General features: G+C 42.8%; 1 long non-coding RNA gene across 1 annotated transcript in view; it reads left to right on the top strand.

Moving 5' to 3' along the window:
* Positions 1-7,282: 7,282 nt before the first annotated feature.
* The window catches only part of LOC135966885 (uncharacterized), a 34,536-nt gene continuing 19,276 nt past the window's right edge, over positions 7,283-22,542 (top strand). The window contains exon 1 of the long non-coding RNA XR_010580594.2: positions 7,283-7,338. This is a non-coding gene — a long non-coding RNA (uncharacterized lncRNA). The remainder of the gene's footprint in view (positions 7,339-22,542) is intronic.

Genomic DNA, 22,542 nt, shown 5'->3' with positions numbered 1-22,542 from the left:
CATGTTTTGTCAATTTTAATTTCTGTGTTCCCCAAACTTTCATTTACTTCCCATTTCCTTCAGAACTAAAGAATACATTACAATAATAATAATAACAATGGTAAATACTTGCACAGTATTTACTAATTCCAGGCACTGTTCTAAATGCTTTGCACAGTTTCACTCATCTTAACCTTACAACAGCCCCAGGAGGTGGGTGATAATTTAACTCCATTTTATAGGTGAGAAAAGTGAGTTGACAAATTTGTCCCAGGTTTACATAACTGGTAAATAAGTCCGTTTGGATTCTCTATCACAATTTAGCTCTAAAATTTATGCTTTTATTAACTAAACTATACTACATCCAAAAAAGATATTCTTAGCTTTATATTCAAGTACATTTTCCAGTTGTCCTTATACGACTTTCCAATCTCATCTCCCAGGACTGTGCTTCCCCAGCCCAGTGGAAACCACCCTCTTTAGACCTGATTTTCCTTCTGCAGCTGCCTGAGCTTCTTCATGATGCAGGCACGTCTCTTCCCATCCTGTTAACTTCTAATGGGAAGGGACTGGGAGAGATAAAATGAGACTCCTCAGAGATGTACTTTTGTGGTTTAAATCGAGTGTGATCAAGGACATGCCATCATAAAATTTCAAGAAGGAATGCCCCAGCAATTAATCGAGTGCAAATGAAGTAGTCTTCAATCAGAAGGTGAAGGAAGAGCACAGCTGGGAAGATTTCCTAAAAGAAGTGCCATTTGGCCAACAATTTTAAGATAGAAAAGGAATTCACCAGAAAGCAGTGGGGAAGATTTGTGCGTATGGGAAAAGTTATTGCAGACATATAGAGCAGCCTTTTGTTTTGTTTTATTTTTATTTTTTTGTAGAGACAGGGTTCTCACTATGTTGCCCAGGCTGGTCTCAAACTCCTGACCTCAAGTGATCTTCTCACCACGACCTCCAAAAATGCTGGGATTACAGGTGTGAGGCACTGAGCCCAGCTGAGTAATCTTTGTTAGCTTGTGAAAACACAAGCAAACCTGTGAGTAACCATGTGTAACCTGGATTCATTAAATGTATATGTGTATTTATATATTTATACACATGTGTGTATGGCCTAGTGAGGCAGGAGAACAGGACCTGGAGGCAGGGAACCTAAGGACTTTCAAGAACTAAATCAAGTGGAAACACTTCAGCCATGATAGGAAATATCCTCTGCATTTACATAGTGTGTACACCAAGTAAATGTCTTTGTAACTTGACTTCACTATTCATTTATATCAAGTAACCAATGGAAACCTCTAGAGGGTATTTAAACACCAGAACATTCTGTAACAGGGCTCTTGAGCCCCTATGCTTACACCCACTCCCACCCTGTGAAGTGTACTTTTGTTTTCAACAAATCTCTGCTTTTGTTGCTTCCTTCTTTTATTTCTTTGTTTGTACAGTTTTTTCAATTCTTTCTTCAAGACACCAAGAACCTGAACATTCTCCACCGGTAACACTGGCATTGTGACTGCTACTGTGTATGTGTGTACAATTATAGATGTACACGTGCGTACTTAGTGTTTCCTTAATAACGGTCAGCATCTTCCTATTTTTACTCCCCATGTCCCTTGGTCTAGCATGATGCTTCATATGCAAACAAGTGTATTAGTCCACTTTCAAACTGCTATAAAGTGCTGTCTGAAGCTGGGTCATTTATGAAGAAAAGGGGTTTAATTGACTCACAGTTCCACACGGCTGGGGAGGCCTCAGGAAACTTACAATCATGATGGAAGGTGAAGGGAAAGCAAGGCATCTTCTTCACAGTCACAGTGTAAGAGATTCAGGCAAGTCTCATATGGCAGCAGGCAAGAGAGAGAGAAGGGGGAAGTCCCAGACATTTATCAAACAACCAGATCTTGTAAGAACTCCCTTGCTATGAGGAGAACAGCGTGGGGAAATCACCTCTATGATCCAATTGCCTCCCATCAGGTCCCTCCTTCAATACCTGGGGATTACAATTTGAGATGGGATTTGGATGGGGACACAAAGCCAAACCATATCAACAAGGCTTTGAAACTTAGCATGTATTTTGGGAATAAGCTTTTATTCTCTTCATACAGTGTCCTTGAGTATACCTCTGAAATCCTTGAGTAAGAAAGCAGAATAATATGGGTTTTTTATATAAGTAAGATTCTGAGTCTCATGAGAAAATTGTATCTGAACTATCCACAAATATTCTGCTGTTTCAATAAAACGGCATGCCTTCACCACAGTCTACCTGCAAAGTACATTTCAAGGTAAATCCTGTAGGCTATAGGGATTTTTGAAGATTCTTTTAACTGATTATCCTATTATATGTTCCCTCTTGCTGTGGCAATCAGTGTGATACCTACCATCACAATTAAAAATTAACAAAAAAATTTACAAGAAATAAAATGATTTGGTGGATGCTTCCTCTGTATAGCAGTTTGCAAAATGTGTTCTGCTGTGGGCTTCTGAAATAGATATTTTATGAACAGGTATAAAATTCACAGGCCTGTCATGTACAATTGCTACAACTGATTTGTTAAATGGCTGCCATTTTCCTTGGGAAAATATTTGTGTTGTTTTTTTCTGCTGATAGCAAAGCTCCATGCCAGGAAGGCATTTGCTCATTCCTTGGAGCTGGCCTCACAAAACAATTCACAGCAAAATTAAAGCAACTTAAGAAGAAACTTGAAAATCAGAACAACCATGTGCTTAAGCAGGAGAAGACCCACTAATCTAAAACGGAGACAAAAAGCCTTAATTAAATGCCAAATCAAACCAACTCTTTTTTCCTTTTTCTTTCTTTCTTTCTTTTTTTTTTTTTTTCTTTTTTTGGAGAGATTTTTAGCCTTTTAGTAATTCTCTTATTCTTAGAAACAAAAGAGAGGGAGTTGCAGAGCACGGAGCTCTGCAGATAAAATGTCCCAACTTCCACCTTCTATTCAGCACAGGGGACTAGAAAAAGAGGATTTTACTCAACTTATACATAGGGATTGTTGTTTTAAACTACTGACAACTGTGCAGGAGAAAACCCACGCGGAACGCCTCCTTTTGACTTTCTCATTGGGAGCTTTCTCCTGCCAGTCAGATTCTGGCCCAGAAGTCCCCCCAGGCAGCTGTCACCCTACAGATTTGCAGGGATGAACTCTGTTACCGGGCCTCCAGTGGAAGTGAGAAGGAAGTTGATTTCTGCAGAGGAAGACAAGGAGATGACAGGTTTCTTTGATAGATGTTTGAATTTTGTTTTTCTAGGGCAAGGCAACTCATTTGGTGGACATAACAGGCAATCTGGCCTCCACACAGACAATCCAGATGGTTGTTATGAGTTGAGAGGAGTTGGCCATCGGGAGGCTCGGGCCAGCTCTTTTATTACAGGCAATCTTCTCCCCACAGCCTGCAGGCTGCATGGTTTCCTCCGAAGGACTGGGTGTTTAAAAATTCAAACATCCATACGAATCTTTATTTTTAAAAATTAAGTGCTATATAGAAGTATGCTAAATGCAAGACCGTGAAATACCATCCAGTTTGGCCATCTTCCTAAGGCAAAATGCTCATGAGTTTGAAGCTTGGGACACATTAACATAGAGCGAATCCTGGCTCTGACCTTAGCTCACTGTATGGCCTCAGACCACTCAAATCTCTTCTCTGGATTTTATCCACCTCTAAACGTAAATAGTCTTGGGTGTCTATCGGTTTTGACAGAAAATGATAGGTTTAATTCAGTAAGTCTGTCTCAATTTGAATCACTGGGTTTTTATTAGTACAGTAGTCTCTCCTTAATTGCAGGGGATACATTCCAAGACACCCTGTAGGTGGCTGAAACCACGGGCAGTACCGAACCCTATTGCCATCAAGTGGAACATGTTTCAGTTCATGTCTTCTATCCACAAATGTAGAGCCTTTTTCATCTTAACTAAGCACTTAACACACACTGCAGCTGTAACTTTTGCAACTTGAGGTGTGACAGCAAAACTAGCATGAATTTCTTTTTTCTTCACAATTTCATGAGTAGAAGACTGAATCTTAGCAGCCTCAGCATACATTTTTTTTTCTTTCCTGAAGCCGAGAACTTCCCTCTTTTCACTTAAAGACAGCATTCTACGGCTTCTTTTCGGTACATCGACATTGCCAGCATTACTACTCTTGCGCTCTGGGATGGTCACGCAGTAAAGTCAGGGTGATTTGAACACAAAGCTTGGTGGCATCACCATAGTTGATCTGATCTCTGAGGTTGCTGCTCAGTGAGTCATGAGTGGGGAGCATGGATAGCGTGGATCCACTGGACAGAGACTGATTCACTTTCCAGGCGAGATTTCATCACGTGACGCAGGACAGCAAGCAAAGTAAATTTCCGAATTGTTTATTTCTGAAATTTTCCAGGGACTATTTTAGACCACAGTTAACCAAGGGTAACTGAAACCTTGGAAAGAGACCCCTCAAAGCGAGGACTATGGCGTGCACTGGATGCCGGAAACTGACGGGTACACGCTCTCAGGGAACTCAAAAAATGCACTACTATCATCAATATTTTAACCTTGATACTGAGTGTAATTATTAAGAGTGTAAAGTCAAAAAAGAGGACTTGAAAAGTCATAGACATTCTGAAGCACTGACTAATTAGAGGACTCAATCGACACTTCCAGAAATACCTGGAACCCAATACAATGCGAAACAATCCAAGCGCTAAGCTAGGCTAAGCCAGCTTGGCAAGAGGTGAAGGTGAAATGGGTGAAGAACCTGGGAATGCAGAAGGAGTTAGAGAAGCTCTATTTGAAAATGCGGGAGTTGAATCTAACTACACCTTCCTTTACAGGAATGAAAGTGGAAGTGTATCCAACTGGAAGAATGAGTCCAAACCAAGGAGATTTTGAGAGTCAAACTTAGGGAAAACCAAGAAGAAACTAAAAGTCCAGAGATTGAACCACCAAATGTAAGAACTAATCTCCTATTAATAGGAGGAATCAACATGTTCTTTCCAACAGACCTGTAGTCTCTGATGGCACACAGTGTCACTGAGGTCAACTGGGTGGTCAGGTGTTTGAGCCACCTTGAAACACCAGGGGCAGAGGAAAAGAGCTCCTGCTGCACCTGCTGGGGGCTGTGAAGTTGGGGTTTTCCACTTCCCGAAGCCCTGGAAATGGGCACCCAGACACTTTCCAGAATCCTTGAGATGGACAGCCTGGAGTTTTCCAGGCCATTCCACAGGTCAATCCTGCTGGCTGATTCCGCCACACAGGAGAGTTTGCCTGGGAAGGGACCCCCAGTGGCTGCTACTTTGACTGATAAAGCAAGCCCAGGAAGATGGTTGAGAATGGTTTGTGCATTCCGATTATCTCTGACATTTTCCCAACTCACAGTTGGAGCAGAGCTATGACAAAGGCATGCATGTTGCTAATGGAGGCATCCTCTTAGCTGCTAAGGGCTGAATTCTGTACCTCCACATTCATATGTTGAATCCCTAACATCCAATATCTCAAAATGCGACTGTGTTTGGAGACAGGGCCTTCAAAGAGGTTGCTGAATTAAAATTCGGTCATATGGGTGGGCCTAATCGAATCTCACTTGTGTGTTTATAAAAGGAGATTAGAACACAGACATGCCAGGGGAAGACCATGTAGGGAAACAGGGTGAAGGAACTCCCTGCAAGCAAAAGAGAGGCCACAGAGGGAATTAACTCTGCAGACATTTCGATCTCAGGCTTCCAGCCTCCAGAACTATGAGACAATACATTTCTACTATTTAGCCACCCATTCTTCATACTTAATTACAGGACCCCTAGCCACCTAACAGACCAGCATAGGGTCAAAAAGCTATCATGACCAAGTGCCCACACTGGGTCAGCAGTCCCAGAAGCGGTATCAGAATCACCTGTGCAGATAAAACTCGGAAGTCCAAGAAAGAGCCATTGGCACACAAACAGGACCAGAACAAATCAGGGAACCAGGTGATGGCCTATACTGTCAGAGATGCCTGTATACAGTACAGTCAGCTGACCAGAGGGTTCTCAATCGTGGCCACATAGTTGAATCACTTGGAGAGCTGCTAAAACCCATGACACTAGGTCACAACCCAGACAAATAAAATCGAAATCCCTGGAGGGTGAGACCCAGGCATCAAGAAGGATTTAAGATCTCTGCAAGATTCAAATAGGCAGCCAAAGTTGCGAGCAGCTGGCTTAAAGGGATTATAAGGCTTTGTTACAGTATCTCAGCATGGATTACATTTCAATTTAGCTCTTTGCTATTATTCTTATCCTCTGAAATGTTTATGCCATACAATGGCCTATTCCTGGCTCTGAATTTTATATCATATATCACATAATAGATTCCTCACTTAAGTTGTAGACATAGACAAAACTTTTCTTGTTTTCGATGTAAGATAAAGGGAGAGAATGACTGGATCAAAACAAAAATAAGATAATAATACAAAATAAGTCATGGGATGGCATCACATTTTAAGAGTCTTCATTTCTGACAAAAGCACAAACTTACTTGTTGGTGGCATGACTTTTGCCATTTTTCCTACCTTAACTGTTTAAGCTTGCAGCAATTTTATAGCTCACTGTACAGGCTAAGGCTGTTTGATGCCTTTCTTTTTCAAGCTGTGTCAAAATACCTTCAAGCAAAAAAGATGATTTGAAAGGTATAAACTTAACTAAAGTAATAGCACAGATACAGTTTTTGTGTTTGGGCAGATTTTAAGACATTTCTATGTATTTTTCTGACACGATGGATCCTACGGACTGCCATAGACATAGATTAGTCTGATTTTAGGCCATCGCTTTGTAGCATTATGCAGCTTTTATCTGAAAGACATTTCAAGAGGGGGAGCTAGTTAGCTAATTAATTAGAGATTGTGACTTCAATTTTGCAGACAAGAGATACTTTCCGAGTTTAAGGAAAACCCTAAGAAAGCTGCGTTTCCATGTGTGCCATGGGAAGTCTCCTGTCCTGTTTCCACTCTGCCTTCTCCATAAAGCAGGCTGATTATCGGGGCTGCCACACAAGCCCAGCGTGGTAGCTGATTAAGGTTGAAAAACAAAAAGCAAATAGGATTTCTAATCATGTATCTCATAGAAATGGAGCTACAAAAACCCAAAGAATTGCCATTACACCCTAAGTCACGCAATTTAGAGCAACTCAGGAAATAGGTGCACACAAGCAAACCATGTGGTTAAAGTCTTTGGACCTGGTTTGGCGCAAAGCTGTAGGTGATTTGTCAAACTCATCTGCAAAACCAGATTTCTAGCACCTCCCTGCTGTGTATCTCATTTCTGCTGATGTGTGGTGCTTCCTAAGATGGGGACGTTAAGCATGCAGCAACTACAGTCATTTGTTCTCAGAGGTGAGTGTTGCAGTTCTTTTTATTACTTTTTCTCTTCTTTACTCTATTCCTCGCCTCTCTCCAGACATTCCTTAAACCACCTATCAACTCTCCCTTCACAGTCTCCCTTTTCTGTCTGCATTTTTTTGGAACCCAAATCTAACTTAGCTGCTTTTGTGGTTTTTCTATTCACTTTGTCATTTTCTCCCTTGGCTAGAAAATAAATTCCTGCTCACACTCACACCTATGCAAGGGCTGCCCTGACATAGCAGGAGGCCAACTTCAGCCTCAGCCTCTTGAACAAACATTCCCAAGAGGGAAGAGCAACATGAGTGTGTGTGTGTGTGTGTGTGTGTATTGTGTTTATTTGTGTGAAATGTCAATAGGACATACTAATAGCTTGTGAACAAGTATCTATATCAAGATAGACACTCCCAATAAATTCAACATGTGTTGAATATTTAACATGAATCACACATTGCTTGTGAATTGTGAGGGATATAGTTGTACTCGTGTGTATAGATATGTGTACATTTATACACATACTCTCTATAGGGTAGCTTATAGCTTACAAAGTGATTTCAAATACATTTTCTCACTTGACCTAGAAGAGAGAATAAAGTAGAATGTGCACATCTCACTCCACAGGGAACCCCTCTGGTAGGCGGGTCTCAGAGCTAAGGTGGTAAATGGGGCCGGGCACAGTGGCTCATGCTTGTAATCCTAGTACTTTGGGAGGCCAAGACGGGTGGATCACCCAAGGTCAGGAGTTTGAGACCAGCCTGACCAACATGGTGAAACCCTGTTTCCACTAAAAATACAAAAGTTAGCCAGCATGGTGGAGGCAGAGGTTACAGTGAGCCAAGATCACACCACTGCACTCCAGCCTGGGGGACAGAGTGAAACTCCGTCTCAAAAAAAAAAAAAAGATGGTAGATGGAGTGTGACAGTTTGTGTTGGAATTTTGGCTTGGCAGAATTAAAGCCTAAAGTGCAGGGCCCAAAAAAGCCAGATTTGCAGCCTAGCTTCACCACTACCTAACCAAATTGCCCTTGGGCACATTCCTTAATCTCTCTATGTCTCTGAAACAAGAGGAAAAATCTGTCTCTTAGAGTTATTTGTGCAGATTGAGCTACTATGTGTAAAATGATAACCATTATTGCATTACGTGAGCATGTACTATTAAATATAAGCAATCATTTGTGAAGCACTTTGAGATGCACATTGTCTAGATCCCTGAGCCACCTTGGTTGTCCCTTAGCAGTCCCCAAGAGTCCTTTTCTAACATGGGTATGCCAGGGGAATTTGGTTAGTTCAGGTGGGGTGAGCACAGTGGGGCAGGAACTGTGTCCAGTGGTTACTGGGCAGCTTTGCACCTGGAGCTATCACAGTTAGTTTTGTTGCACAAATATGTGCTGAGCACTTTTCATTGGTCAAAAGCTAAAGAATAGTGCGCTTGTAGGCAAGCAATGAGAACTAAGATGGGAATGGCAAGTCACGCTCCAAACTTGGGTGGCTTTCAAAGTTGGGAGAAAGCCTGATGTTTCTGAGGACAGGGCTAGAAATGGGGAGTATCCAAGCCTGGGCAGTGGATGGGAGTTGCTCATCATTGTATCATTGCCTTGATGTGTTTGCACCCAGACTGGAGTTTCTGCAGCTCTAGACACAGGAATGTAAAGGAGATGATACAGAGTTTCTGTTGTTGCTGCTTAACTTCTTGAGCCCCAGCTTCTTCAACTTCAAAATGGCAATAAGCCATATTATGCTTTATAAGGGGGAGTGAAAGTTAAATTGAATTGAGGTTATAAACCACCTATCATGGTGCCAGGTACAATTTGATGCTTAATAAATATTCATTCTTTTCTTACCTTCTACTCTTCTTCTTACCTTTTGGTATGGTTTGGGTATGTCCCCACTGAAATCTCAACTTGTGTTGTATCTCCCAGAATTCCCACATGTTGTGGGAGGGACCCAGGGGGAGGTAATTGAATCACGGGGGCTGGTCTTTCCCGTTCTATTCTCATGATAGTGAATAAGTCTCAAGAGATCTGATGGGTTTATCAGGGGTTTATGCTATTACTTCTCTCTCATTTTCTCCTGCTGCCACAATGTAAAAAGAGCCTTTCATCTCCCACCATGATCCTGAGGCCTCCCCATTCATGTGGAACTATAAGTCCAATTAAACCTTTTTTTGTTCCCAGTTTCAGGTATGTTTTTATTAGCAGTGAAAATGAATTAATGCACCTTTCCTCTTCCTCCCTCTATCTCCCCACCTCTGTCCTCTCCTAGCCCTGGGCCACCCAAAGTCAAAACCATGGGAAAATTACCCAAATCCTATGCATTATGTGATGGTTCTGAGCATGAAAACTGGCACAGGGAAAGTGACTGGCTCATTGTAGTTGATGTAGAATGTGCCTGTCATGGGGTGGGGGTGTATGGACATGATGATGCTCTACCCAGGTTGCTCTTCAACAAAGAACTAAACTGTCCTTGGGGCTGGGGATATTGGTGGACTACACTTTTGATATGAACAAGAGGCAGGGACATACTAGGTAGAAAAGGGTGGGATCCTTGACAAGGCTCCCACCCTCAAGCCTAAACCACGGCCCTAAATGAGAACTTCAAATCCATTTTCCCACCTGAATGTTGCCTTTTGGCCCACTACACCCCTATCCTGTGCCCATAAAAACCCCAAGCTCCACTGGCAGAGGAGCAGAGTGGCATGGCAGAGAAGGACACACACACAGAAGAGAGAAGCATCTGAATGTTGAGAGGAGATGATTCAGCTGGACATTGGAGACTTCTTTGGGAAAGGAGTTTGACCAGGGATGGCTGACCTCCAGGGAAGACTGCCTTCTCACTCCATCCCCTTTCCAACTCCCCATCCTGCTGAGAGCCACTTTCACCATTCAATAAAACTTCCACATTCACCGTCCTTCAAGGGCATGTGGCCTCATTCTTCTCAAGCACCGGACAAGAATTCGAGACACACTGGGTATGGGAACCCAAAAGGGCTGTCACATTGGCCCTTTGTCCTTGCTGGTGGAGGACAGCTGCCCCACGTAATAAGGCAAAAGGCCCACTGAGCTGGAAAAATGCACTCTGGGACATCGGGGGTTGCAGACACCTCCTCCCAGACAGCAGAGCTAAAAGAGGATTGTAACACACTTGGACACTGCCACGAGGCTTGCACAGGGCCTGCTTTTGCTGGAGAGACACAGCTGGCAGTTCCAGCATTCACTCACTCTGGTTCCTGCTCCTGTCCATGGCATGTTCCCTCCAGTAAGGGGTTAAGCTCAGCGGCCAAGTAAACAAGCCACATCCCTGTCGCAAGTCCTGTGAAAGGGTCATGGGAACTATCCTGTCTCATCTTCAGGGATTGCCTGGGCTGCAGCGAGCAGGCCCAAGATCTTGCCTCTTCTGGGGAGACCCACATGTATGACTAATCCATGCCAGGGGTTGGGGTAGAGGAGTAATAAAGCTTTGGTTATCTCAATCTCACTTAGACACTCTTCTGAAGAGCCACGTGAGTCCCTGAGCTTCCTAAAACATAAGTAAGGCTGTCTTGAGCCTCCATGGAAGATAGCTTTCCCCTCTGCCCCTCCTGCTTTCTCCTGTCCCTTTGACTTGTGCTTACCCCAATGCACTCCTTGATAAACATTCTTCACTTTAAATCTTTATCTCAAGGTCAACTTCACTAGCTCACCCAGCTGCAGGTGGTTGCATGGAACTCAGCCCTTTGCACTCATTTGTTCTTACCTTGCATAGTTAGAACAAGAGGCAAATGTGCAGAGGGGAGAGCCCGAGTTGAGGTCTCTGGATGCACGATGTGGAGACTGCTGCACAAAGAATTTATGGCAGCAAAAGTCATGTATACTATGAGGCTGAGAGAGGACTTTGAAGCTGTCCTGTAGAGGGAGAGTGCCACATAGGTGCCTAGCAGAATCATAAATAGATTTTTTAGGCTCTTATGCAAGACTCCTTCTTGCAACTGAGATAATTTTGGCTCTAGAGTTCCCACACCCCTTTCAGCCTTAACTGGAGGACAAGTGAATGGGGGTCCCTAGCCTCACCATCTTCAGGAACTTGCATCTTTGGTTCTGGTGGGCTTTTCTGAAGGGCAGAACAGAAACACATGATAAAGGTGGTGTTGAGACTTCAAAAGAGATCTTTACAAATAGAACAGGGCCAGAACCAATGTTAAGATTAAACTTTAAGGCCAGGCACGGTGGCTTACACTTATAATCTAGGAACTTTGGGAGGCCAAGATGGGAGAATTGCTTGAGGCCAGGTGTTCAGAACCAGCCTGGGCATCATAGTGACCCCCTATCTCTGCTAAAATAAAAATTAAAAAACTTAGCCAGGCTTGGTGGTGCACCTCCATAGTCCCAGATGCACAGGGGCTGAGGAGGGAGGATCGCTTGAGCCCAAGAAGTTGAGGCTATAGTGAGTTGTGATTATGCCACTGCACTCCAGCCTGGGGGACAGAGCAAGACACTGTCGAGAGAGAGAGAGAGAGAGAGAGAGAGAGAGAAAGAAATGAAACTTTTGGAAGGAATGAGAGTGATCACCAGGGAGTGCTTCTGAGGAGGCTTGCTCTGATGGAGCTAATAAAGTGCCTTTATCTACTATGGACTAAGCATTACAAGCCAAAAATCCAAAATATGAAGTGCTCCCAAATCCAGAATTTTTTGGGCAGTTACATGACACTCAAAGAGAATGCTTATTGGAGCATCTCAAGTTTCAAATTTTTGGATTTGGGATGCACAATGGGTAAGCATAAAGCACATATTCCAAAATCTCACGTAATTCAAAATCCAAAACACTTCTGGTCCCAAGCACTTTTGATAAGGGATATTCAATCTGTACTACCCTACAATTAAAATAAAGTTCTACCAGTAAAATGAGTTCTATGCTTAAGACTGAAAAGTTATAAAACTTTATTCTTTGTCTAGGAGAGACAAGAAAGCTGTAGGGAAAGGGATGCAATTATTATTGTTGGTTTTAACCTTTTTGAACTCAGTCTGATTCACAATGAGATTGATGACAGTGTTTATTGAGCTTTTCCAACGTGACCAGCAATATGTGAGGTGTGGCAGTCCTGATAACAACCTAAGAAGTAGACTTTCCATTTGACATATAAGGAAACTGAGGCTTGGAGGGATCAACTTGCCGAACAGCACAGACAGAGGAAACGGCAGCAGTGAGATATGCCTCTGGATAGTCAGTCTGGGGCTTGCCCTCTTCACAGTAATAACAGTAGCCACCCATAGGGGCCTGGTGAGGACTGGAGACAACACATGCAAAAGAACCAGCAGATTCTCGGCTCAGTGCCTTCATACATGTAAGAATGTCATGTAAGAAAGTGCCTGGAAAAGGGCGGCCTTTGCACATTCCTTTTGCACCTCGGAAAACTTCATTAAAGTACACCATGTAGCCAAATGGTTAGCCTGATTTGATGTATGACTGAGAAATGGGTGATGTCCTCCTGGCCTGAATTCAGGAAACTGCACATCAGGGGAGCAGAGCTAAACTCTTAGGGACCCCAAAGTGGAACTGCTTAAAGGCTAAATCACCCCCACACCGCACGCGGCTCTCCTTACAGTTAACGGCACAGGTTCATGTGTGCGTGCACACTGTGCGATCCTCCATGGGGAAGGGGAGCAGCAGTGTTCCCAAGGATGAAGCCCTTCCAGCCGAGCCCCCATTGGTAATGAACCTGACAGAGGAAAAGATGCTTCTGTTTTTGGGAAAAGGCACATTATATGAATCCAGGACACTAGTGGAATACAGCCGTGTAAGATATATCAGTACATTCATAAATGTGCTCCTATCATCCATCGAACAAAATGAATGAAATTAAGAAAGGAGCGGTCATCATAAGTCATATCTACTCAGAAACGTATATTTAAAAGCAGGCTGCCTTGAACAATGCTTTGCTCATTAAGATTCTTTTTAGGTGCATTGTTTACTGTGTAAGCCCTGATTAATTTACAGTTTTTCTTTTTGCCTGACTCATAATTGCTCTATGGAAAATACAATTTTGGAAAATACAACAGTAACTACATAGGACTGGTATGAACAGTAATGGACCCACTGAAGGCGAGCTTTACTCTTCGCTCAATGAATGTCCTTCCGTATCTCTAAATTAGCTGGAACAACACCTATGACTTTGGGGCCCATTTAAATAAATTAAAGCCAGAAATGAGTGTGCTAACTTTGCTAGGATCCAAACATTCATCACTGTTTTCCTGTCTTCCCTTTTTACCATTAAATTCAACCTGACCTTTAGAATTTTTGTCCCCCAAGCAGAAGTTAGATGATTCCTGCGTATCATCCTTGCATTAAATGTCTACCATGCACTAAGCACTAGGAAAATAGGAAGGAAACAACACCCAGGATCCTTTTCTCAAGTAGCTCTCAGTGCAGTGGGCTTAGCGTGGAAACAGAAGCAGCAAAGATGTTGTGGGAATTGTCTGTGTAACCTGTGGCATGGCTGTTATTTAATCCCAATTAAATGGATGAGAAAGTTGAGGTTTAGTAAAGTTAAGAAACTTCCCTAGGTCCATAGTCAGCAAGTACTAGAGACAGAATTCCAAACCAAAGCAGTCTTAGTCTGCTCGAAAAGCCCAGTTTTGTCCCACCCGTTCCCTCAGCCTTTGGTCAAATGGGAGTGAACAATGCATAAAACTGGCCGTGGCCCTTGGCTGACCTCAGATCTAGTGGTGGCCTTATACCCAGCATGCAAATTCTCACAGGGGTTCCCTTGCTAACTACTTCATGTGAGAAGGCAGCACCATTCCTGTGTCATGTATGAATGCAATTTTCCTAAGATATTTTTTATTTTCTGTTGCTTGTTTTTAAATAATTAATGCCATTGTAAGAGCAGCCTCTCTTAATTTAGGAGGGCATTTCCACTCTGAATTTCCAATTCCAAACATTTCAATTTTCCACCAAGACATCATTCTTGGGTTTGGGATTCCTGAATTTTCTCCACACAGAGGTGATTGCTTTCAGTGGAAAAGTTAGCAAAATTGCATTATTCTCCCTGAAGTATCTATGAAACTAAAACAATGTGACTGCCATATGACGTGCTGTAGGCATTCTCAATACATTTGGAAAATGCAAAAGTAACTGTGATCTAACATCTCAAACTGGCTATGGATTTATTTTCCTGTGGTCATGTCTGGACCAAAGAGAAACAAGAAAAGCTGGAGTCACACTACCAAAGGCCAAAGCTGAGCAACAGAGCTCTGGAGTCAGCTGCCTGGGTTCAGCACGCAGCGCTGCCGTGGACGATCTGTCTCTCTTGAATATATGACTTACCAGTTTTACTTTCAGTCTCTCCATTTCTAATTAAATGAGATGCAATAATACTGGCACCTTGCTATGATGTTTGCAATTATTATTTCTAGGAAACAAATTATTATTGTTACTCAGTATCTGGTACATCAAAACTAAGCCAGAAACATTTAAAAAGAACAAAAGTATCATTTCTACTTAATTCCCAGGTGTTGGGAGAGTCAAGGAACAACGTCTATTGTTTGAACAGCAATAATCCAAAGTTGAAGTGGGACAATATTCACCATTGTAGCTTGATGGAATTAGCCTTTCAAAAGATCGAATTTATTTATTTAGAAACTGCCTTACTCCCTTTTTGTAAACATGTGGCAAATCAACAATGATGATGACATTCTTTTAATTCAAAGCATCCGTTCAATCTACAATCTGCTCTCCTAGATGGATTTTAAGAGTGGGGGTTTGTCTTCCAACTAATGTTCCACTGTCAATTAACTATCATTTCCTGTTCCTATTAATCAATTAGATCTTTTCCACTGCCTTAGACTATTCTTCATTCAACATTTGTTTTTTATCTAAAATGTCCCAGACTTTTCTAAGCATTAAGAGTAAAATGTCTTAGAAGACATAAATCAAGTCAAGTGGGTATCACAAACCACTCAACTAGTGGCCGAGTCAGAAATCTAAATGATGTTCTTAAGGAATCTTCCTCCGCCTCCCCTTTACCTGTCCAGCCATCCATGAACCTTGCTGTAGCAGCTTCTGAATACCAATATCTCTTGGGTTCCCCCGCTCCTCTCCATTTCCACTTCTGCTCCTTTGGTCTGGACCCCTGTGGAGTTTGAGAGAACAGTCCCAAGTCTGCCCTCACCTCTGACACCAACTGCAAAATTAGGGAACAGTCCTTAAGGCTTCCCTACCTTCAACACCAGTTGCATGTTTGGGAGTTCCCAAGACCACTCTTCATTTTGATACTTCACTGCAAGTACTCACAGAACTCACTGAAAGTGGTTATACCCTTAGTTGCAGTTGAGTACAGGTAACCAGCACAGATGAAAGTCAGCCACAGGAAGCAGTGCATGGACCAGTCCAACAGGGTTCCAAACGTGGAGCTGCTGGCGTGCCCTCTGGTGGATGGTGGGCAGCCTTAGTTCTCAGGTAAGACGTGTGATAACATGCAGAGAGCACTGCCATCCAGGGAAGTTCCCCTGAGCTTTGGTGTCCAAAGCGTTCACTGTACTCAATCGCATGAAGCTAACTGGCCTCTCCTTTCATTGATCTCAGTCTCTAGTCCCTTGAGGGAGGACTTCACGACCCAAAGCCCTCACCTGAAATCACATTGTTAGATCCTCCAGGTGTGAGCCAAGGCCGCCGAACAAACAGAAACACTCCTATTGGGCACAGTATTCCCAGAGCCTAGAGATTCCTTCCCAGGACCTGAGGACAAGTGTCAGACTTCTTTTTGGAAAGAGTAGATTCCTTACCTGAAACACCTAGTCCTTCCATGGAGTCACACAATGTTCTTTTCACTGGTTTCTCTGACTCCAGGCTTGCCTCTCTCCAATCCATTCTCCATCTCTCTAATAAATAGTTATTTTTAAAAGCAAATGTGATAAGGTCACTCATCCATCAACATTTGCCTGGGAATTCTTCATTACTCTTAGGATCAAGTTCAAACCCCTTCATGTGGCTTAAAGTACTTGATAAAGATGGAAGAATCAGAAACTACTATATATTTTATTTTTTTTTTTAAATGTAAAGAGTACTGTCTAGAACATTCCAGAAGAAAAAACTAGTATCTACACAAAATGCTTGGTCAGGAAATCCAGCATGTAAGGAAAATTGGCATCAAATTGAGAAAGGGATGAATCAATGGTGACTAGAATAAGGCCTTTTTGAGGATACTTTTTTCTTTGCTAGGACTGACATCAGAGTAGGTGAAACCATTTATCGGTATATCAAAGGCACTGACAGGGAAAAAAGGAGAATGGCATTGTGCAAGAAAAGATGGGCTTTGAAATCAAACAGCCTTTCAATGGCAACTGTGCCATATACTACATAACCTTGGGCAGCTTGCTAAACTCTTACAGGCCTTAGTTTTCAGATCTTTTAATGCCTTTAGAAATGCTTCTCTTATGGATTTGTTGTGGTCAAGATGCAATGAATTCTTGTACTATTTTTTTTTTTTGAGACGGAGTCTTGCTCTGTCGCCCAGGCTGGAGTGCAGTGGTGCGAGCTCAGCTCACTGCAACCTTCACCTCCTGGGTTCAAGCGATTCTCCTGCCTCTGCCTCCTGAGTAGCTGGGATTACAGGCAAGCACCACCACACCCAGCTAATTTTTGTATTTTCAGTAGAGACAGGGTTTCACCATGGTTGGCCAGGCTGGTCTCGAACTCCTGATCTCGTGATCCACCCACCTCAGCCTCCCAAAGTGCTGGGATTACAGGTGTGAGCCACTGTGCCTGACTAAATTCTTGTACTTTCTAAAGACTCTAGTGTATTTGAAACAGTCCTAGGCCTTAGAGAAACAACATCGAATAAGAGAGACCCAATCCTTCTTCTCATAAAACTTAAGATCCCTCATCAATACACTTGGCAGAGAGTGGGCATTTAAAAAAATTGTTTGGTTTGCTGATTCTCAGAGATCTTCCAAGTGAACACTCATGTCCAGTCCAGTCTGGGGGTTGACCCTAGTCCTTGACATGGGGTAATGGGGACAGCATTTCCTGAGGACTTCACAGGAGGCAAATCTATGTCAGATGTTTTGATGGTATGGAATTCATAATCTACAAGTGGGCTTTTAAATCATGTGTTATATAGTACACACTTAATTTTTTAAGGAGACTAAAGCGGGAGAGAAACAGTGTCCTCAGTGGAGGGTGACTGGCTTTGGTGATCTAGAGCCCCTAGAGCCCATGGGCCACCTTGACACAGAAAGATTTGTGCCTGCCATGACTACAAAACATGTAATTTATGTGAAATAGTCATTAACTTTGGATTGGCGTTCTGAGGGTGACTTTTTTCCTTCTTTTCTGCATTTTCAATATTTTTTCATGATTTTTGAGTAAGCATTGCTTTAATATTAGCAAAGATAAAGCAGACTTCTTAGTCAAAAGTTAGTAAAAGTGATTCAATTGTTACATTAAGAGTAACAGCATGGTGTTAAGGAGGTAAGAGTGAAATTTGCCAGATATTGTCTACTATGAAAAGTGTTGTTTGATTGTGTTTGACTCTGGGGCTATGTATTTGCTGAGAAATATTATGGGGTGGGGATAGGGACTGGTCCTGCCTCAGTGGCTGTCATATGGAAGAGCTGGAGTTTAAGGAGCAGGAACAGAAGAAGGAGAATAAGGAAGTGCAGTATTTAAGGAGAATGGACTTCAGAGTCAGAAACCTGGGTATACTGCTCTGCTTACCTGTAAATCAGCTCATGAGCTCAGCTGCGTTTCTATGCCTCTGATTCAATAAGAATTAAGTAAGGAAATGCAACTTCATGTATGTTGTGTGCCTGAAACAAAGTATCTGAAAAATGTTAAGGCAACTCTGCAAAAACTCAGTGAGGAGCAATGCTGGCAATCCCCTCTGCAGGAGGCAGGTGGAGACGAGGCCTGCAAGTCAGGCTGCAGAGAGCTTCCATTCAGGTCAGATTCTGAAAGGCAAAGAACTAGAGTCGACACAAAGGACCCAATGATTACAGTGAGTGAGTGAGGGCTGCTGAGGTCGTTGTGAGTAATTCTGTTCATACGGCCCATGGAACATGTTGGAAGGAGAAAAGAAAAGTAGTCGAGCTGCTGTTTAGAAATGGTCAGGGGGATAGAGAGATCACATCTCTGCTAAAAATAGAAAAAATTAGCTGGGTATGATGGTGCACTCTTGTAGTCCCAGCTAGTTGGGAGGCTGAGGTGGGTACATAGCTTGAGCTGGCGATGTTGAGGCTGTAGTGAGTCGTAATCGTGCCACTGCACTCCAGGCTGGGCAGTGACAGTAAGATCCTGTCTCAAAAAATACAGAAAACAAATGGTCTAGGGGAGCTAAGGAGAAACCTCTTCCTGGACTCTCCATGCAGCTGCAGAGGGACTGATTTTCATATCTCTGAGGATGAACTTCTTTGCACCCAGATGGAAGGAAACAGCATTTTATCAGATTGTTATGTTAACTCTCCCAGGCTATGGCTCATCCTAGGCCATGCCTATCTCAGTCTTCCCTTAGACCACCTGATTTTATAGTCTCTATTTCAGATGAATGGAGAAACGAAACTGGCTTTTGAAATCATGCTTCTGTATGATATGTCCACAGTATTTGGAAACCTAGAATAAGGATTTAATGGTAAGTAGGGTCACTTAGCCTTAGATGTGTATTGCTTGGTTCTTTTGCTATTGCCATTTTCTTCTTTTATTCTTATTCTGTGTGACATTTCAGCTTCGTTAAGGATTAAATGTATTAAAAGTAATTGCAAAAACCACAGTTACTTTTGCACCAACCTAATACTTTACTTGATGGTAAATTTCTATCTCAATTAGACACACTTTTCCCCCAGGTTTCTTTTCCAATAAACAAATTTATCCAAGAGTGCCAAGGCACAAAACCAACCAGTTCCGAATTGATTAGTGATAACAGTGCCAGATCCAAGCCTTCCCCAGGGAAGCAGTCTCCTCGCTGGTGCGCTCCCCAGTCGCAGGGCACACCCTGACTGAATCTCCAGTCAACACCTCTCTCTTGGCCACAGCAATGGAGACATCTTTCACCAGTCGCAAGGCTCCGTCCAAAGACAGCAGGGCGGGCTCCTCTTTCTGTGTGTTCTTCACACCAGCCCGGGCGTCTAGCAGGGACCAGAGCAGCCCTAAAAGAGTCTCTCTGGGAAGTGTCCACCAGGTCAAAGCTCCCCGCCGTCCTTCATCAAGGGCTCTGATGATGATGCAAGCTTAGCATGAAAAGAAGCACCTGGAAAACAAGATCGTAGACAGTGTTGCAGGAACGGCCCCTGCAGTCAGGACCTTATTAATGGAATATTTATGCATCTTCAGTCTTGCTTCAATAATCTTTGTCAGGGCAAGACAGTCTCCACAAAAACCACTGCGTCCAGTGATTGCTGAGTCTGTTAATTTCTAACACTTGGGGCTGTCCTGGCTGTAAATTGACAACTTTTCACTCAATGTCTGAAGCGACTGTTGAAAACTCTTCTCCAGCAAATGTCAATATATATCTCTGCTGAAATCACAAGGCACAAAGGGCAACTGCAAAGGGGTTGCAGCACTGTGTGGTTCCATCCTCCTAGGACCTGAGTACCTGGCTGCAAAGGACAACACCCCACAGCTGTGCCTGTGGCAGCCATTAGAATTCCTGCTGTCTCACAGTGAGATGGAGGCCCCTAGACAAGCATTCCTAAGTGCCCCAATCATGGTATTCATCATTAGCTGGACGGACTCCTTCTCCTCAGATAAACCACAGGCCATGAAAGGAGGTAATGTATAGACCATGATACAATGCAAAGGGCTGTTGTAGAGGTGTGTACCAGGTACAGTTTCACTACATAAGAAGGAAGCATCAGTTCTGTGTGCAAAAGTTAGGGAAGGCAGCACGGAGAGGGAGATTCCTCGGTTCAGTTTTGAATGATGAGCAGAAACTTGCATCTTTGCAAATGAAAACATATGGGTCTGTGCAGAAGCACCTTGACCCATGAAATGCAAGCACTTTCACATGTCATGTATGGAGAATCTGAGAGAAAGCACAGAGAGAAATGAGGCTGGGGTGCCAGAGGCCAGACCGTGGAGGAGCTTGAATATATCAGCTGAAAGGAGGTTGGCATCATCTTATAGTCAATGGAGAGCCAATTAAAGGTTTCAGTGGGGGCAGGATTATAATGAAGTTGCTGATTAAACAAAAGAAAATATGCCATATGAACACCAAAGATATCTTCTTAAATCCAAATGCATTTATGCATTTTTTTTTAAACCAACATTCATTTACCCCTATCTCTGAGTCAGGCCAAGAGGTACAGCAAACCGCACCAGATAGTGAAGCCCATTGCCTGAAGGGCCTCACTTTCTAAACTTTGGGGGATCTGACAAGGAATGAGGGGTAGGTTTCCTATTAACTTCTTTAATTAGCAGACAGCCTCATCTCTGAACTTTGCTAACCACGAGAGAATAACTGTGTTTCTGAAGAACCCACCACTTCCTGCTCCTAGCTCAGATGTCGTGAGTAATGGCCTCCCACCTGTGTCTGTGAAGTGTCTTCCCTGTTTTAGGCTGCAGCCAATCCCTTGGCTCTCTGTGGTATCCCACAGCCTGCATGGTATCGCCTTAATTTTGGTTAGGTTCCCAGATCCCAAAGAAAGAAAAAGTTTTGCAGCCTGTGGTTGGTGATATCAGACCCACAACTAGACTTCCCCTGGGAACAGGCCACTGAGCTGGGATTCTAGGCCTTTAATATTTTCACAGCATCACACTGCAAGCTTTCTCATGGTATTAAGTTTCTGTGGGACTGATGATCGTTTGCAACAATCCTAGTTACCTACCTGTGGCTAAATGTTTCAGCTCTGCCGTAGTCCAGGATGGCAATGAACCCATCATGCTTGCTCTTAGATCTAATGTGTAACTAAATTTTAATCTAAATGTCATAAATGTAATTTTTTTTAAAAAACCAGCTGTGAACTCCAAAACACATTATAGAATGGTAATACCATCCCATTCTCATTCTCTCCCCATGTAATCTCTCCGATTCCAGAACTCAGACAAATAAATTCAGTTTCCATAGAGAGGGTATTTTTCTTTGTTTTGATTTGTGGAGTGCAGGTTTCAAAAATGCTCCAAGTTTCTTACAATCCATTTTCCCCTTTCTGTCTGCCTGTCTGTTTGAGAATCCATGATTTGCTCAGAGTAAAGGATGCTATCACAATTGTGAAATCTTAAATTACCTTTGCTAGGCAGTAATCAAGATGGCAGTAGTAACATATTAAGAATGTTCTCCCAGTGGCAGTGAAAAGAATGCGTTTTCAAACAAGGGCTTGCAAATATGAGGACTTACTATGCCAAAGTTGTGTGGAATTGGGGATGAGATTTTCTCATTTCTGGATGTGGCATTAGGCCCTTATTGAGATGCCAAAATGGATTGCACATCTACCAGGCATCAGACACTTTGCAGAGGGCTTTGAACATAGTGTCTAATTTAATTGTGCTAACAAAACTGCAGTGCAGATATTACTATCCTTCTTTTAAAGGGATATCCCTTGAAGCAGTTAAGGAACATTCCTGAGATTGTACTGGGGTGAGCTAGGATTTGAACCCCATCTGACCTCAAAAGCCACAATTTTCTATTTCACTGGTGTTTTTGTTTCTTTTTGTTGTTGCTGTTGTTTTGCTTTGTTTTCCATTTCAGAGATAGCAATCCGTGTTTCCAGGCAAAGACATTGAGTTCTGAAGACACAAGGAAGTTCACCAGACAAATGTTGAGGGGGGGCCTGGTGGAAGATGATTGGATTATGGGGGAGGATTCCCCCATGCTGTTCTCATGTGAGTGAGGGAATTTTCACGAGAGCTGAGAGTTTCAAGTGCGACACTTCCTCGCTCTTTCAATCTCTCTCTCACCTCCATGTTAGACGTGCCGTGGTTCCCCTTTGCCTTCTGCCACGATTGTAAGTTTTCTGAGGCGTCCTTAGCCATGTGGAACTGTGAGTCAATTAAACCTCTTTTATTTTTAAATTACCCAGTCCCAGTGTCTTTACAGCAGTGTGAGAACAGACTGATACATCCCCAAACACTGACACTTCCCCTGGTTAGAAGGATGCTGAGAGACATGAGATGTGGCTTTTGCCTTTCTGAAACTCCCAATCGAGTGGAGAAGATAGATTTATACGTAAATAATTCAATCATTTGTTCATTTCTTCAGCCTTTTGTTAATCACTTATTTTTATGCCTGGGATTGTA

Source organism: Macaca fascicularis, chromosome 13 (assembly GCF_037993035.2).
Source record: "Macaca fascicularis isolate 582-1 chromosome 13, T2T-MFA8v1.1".
NCBI classification, from domain to species: domain Eukaryota; kingdom Metazoa; phylum Chordata; class Mammalia; order Primates; family Cercopithecidae; genus Macaca; species Macaca fascicularis.
The sequence above is the reverse complement of the archived record's forward strand: the minus strand, read 5'-3'. Positions and strand labels throughout refer to the sequence as shown.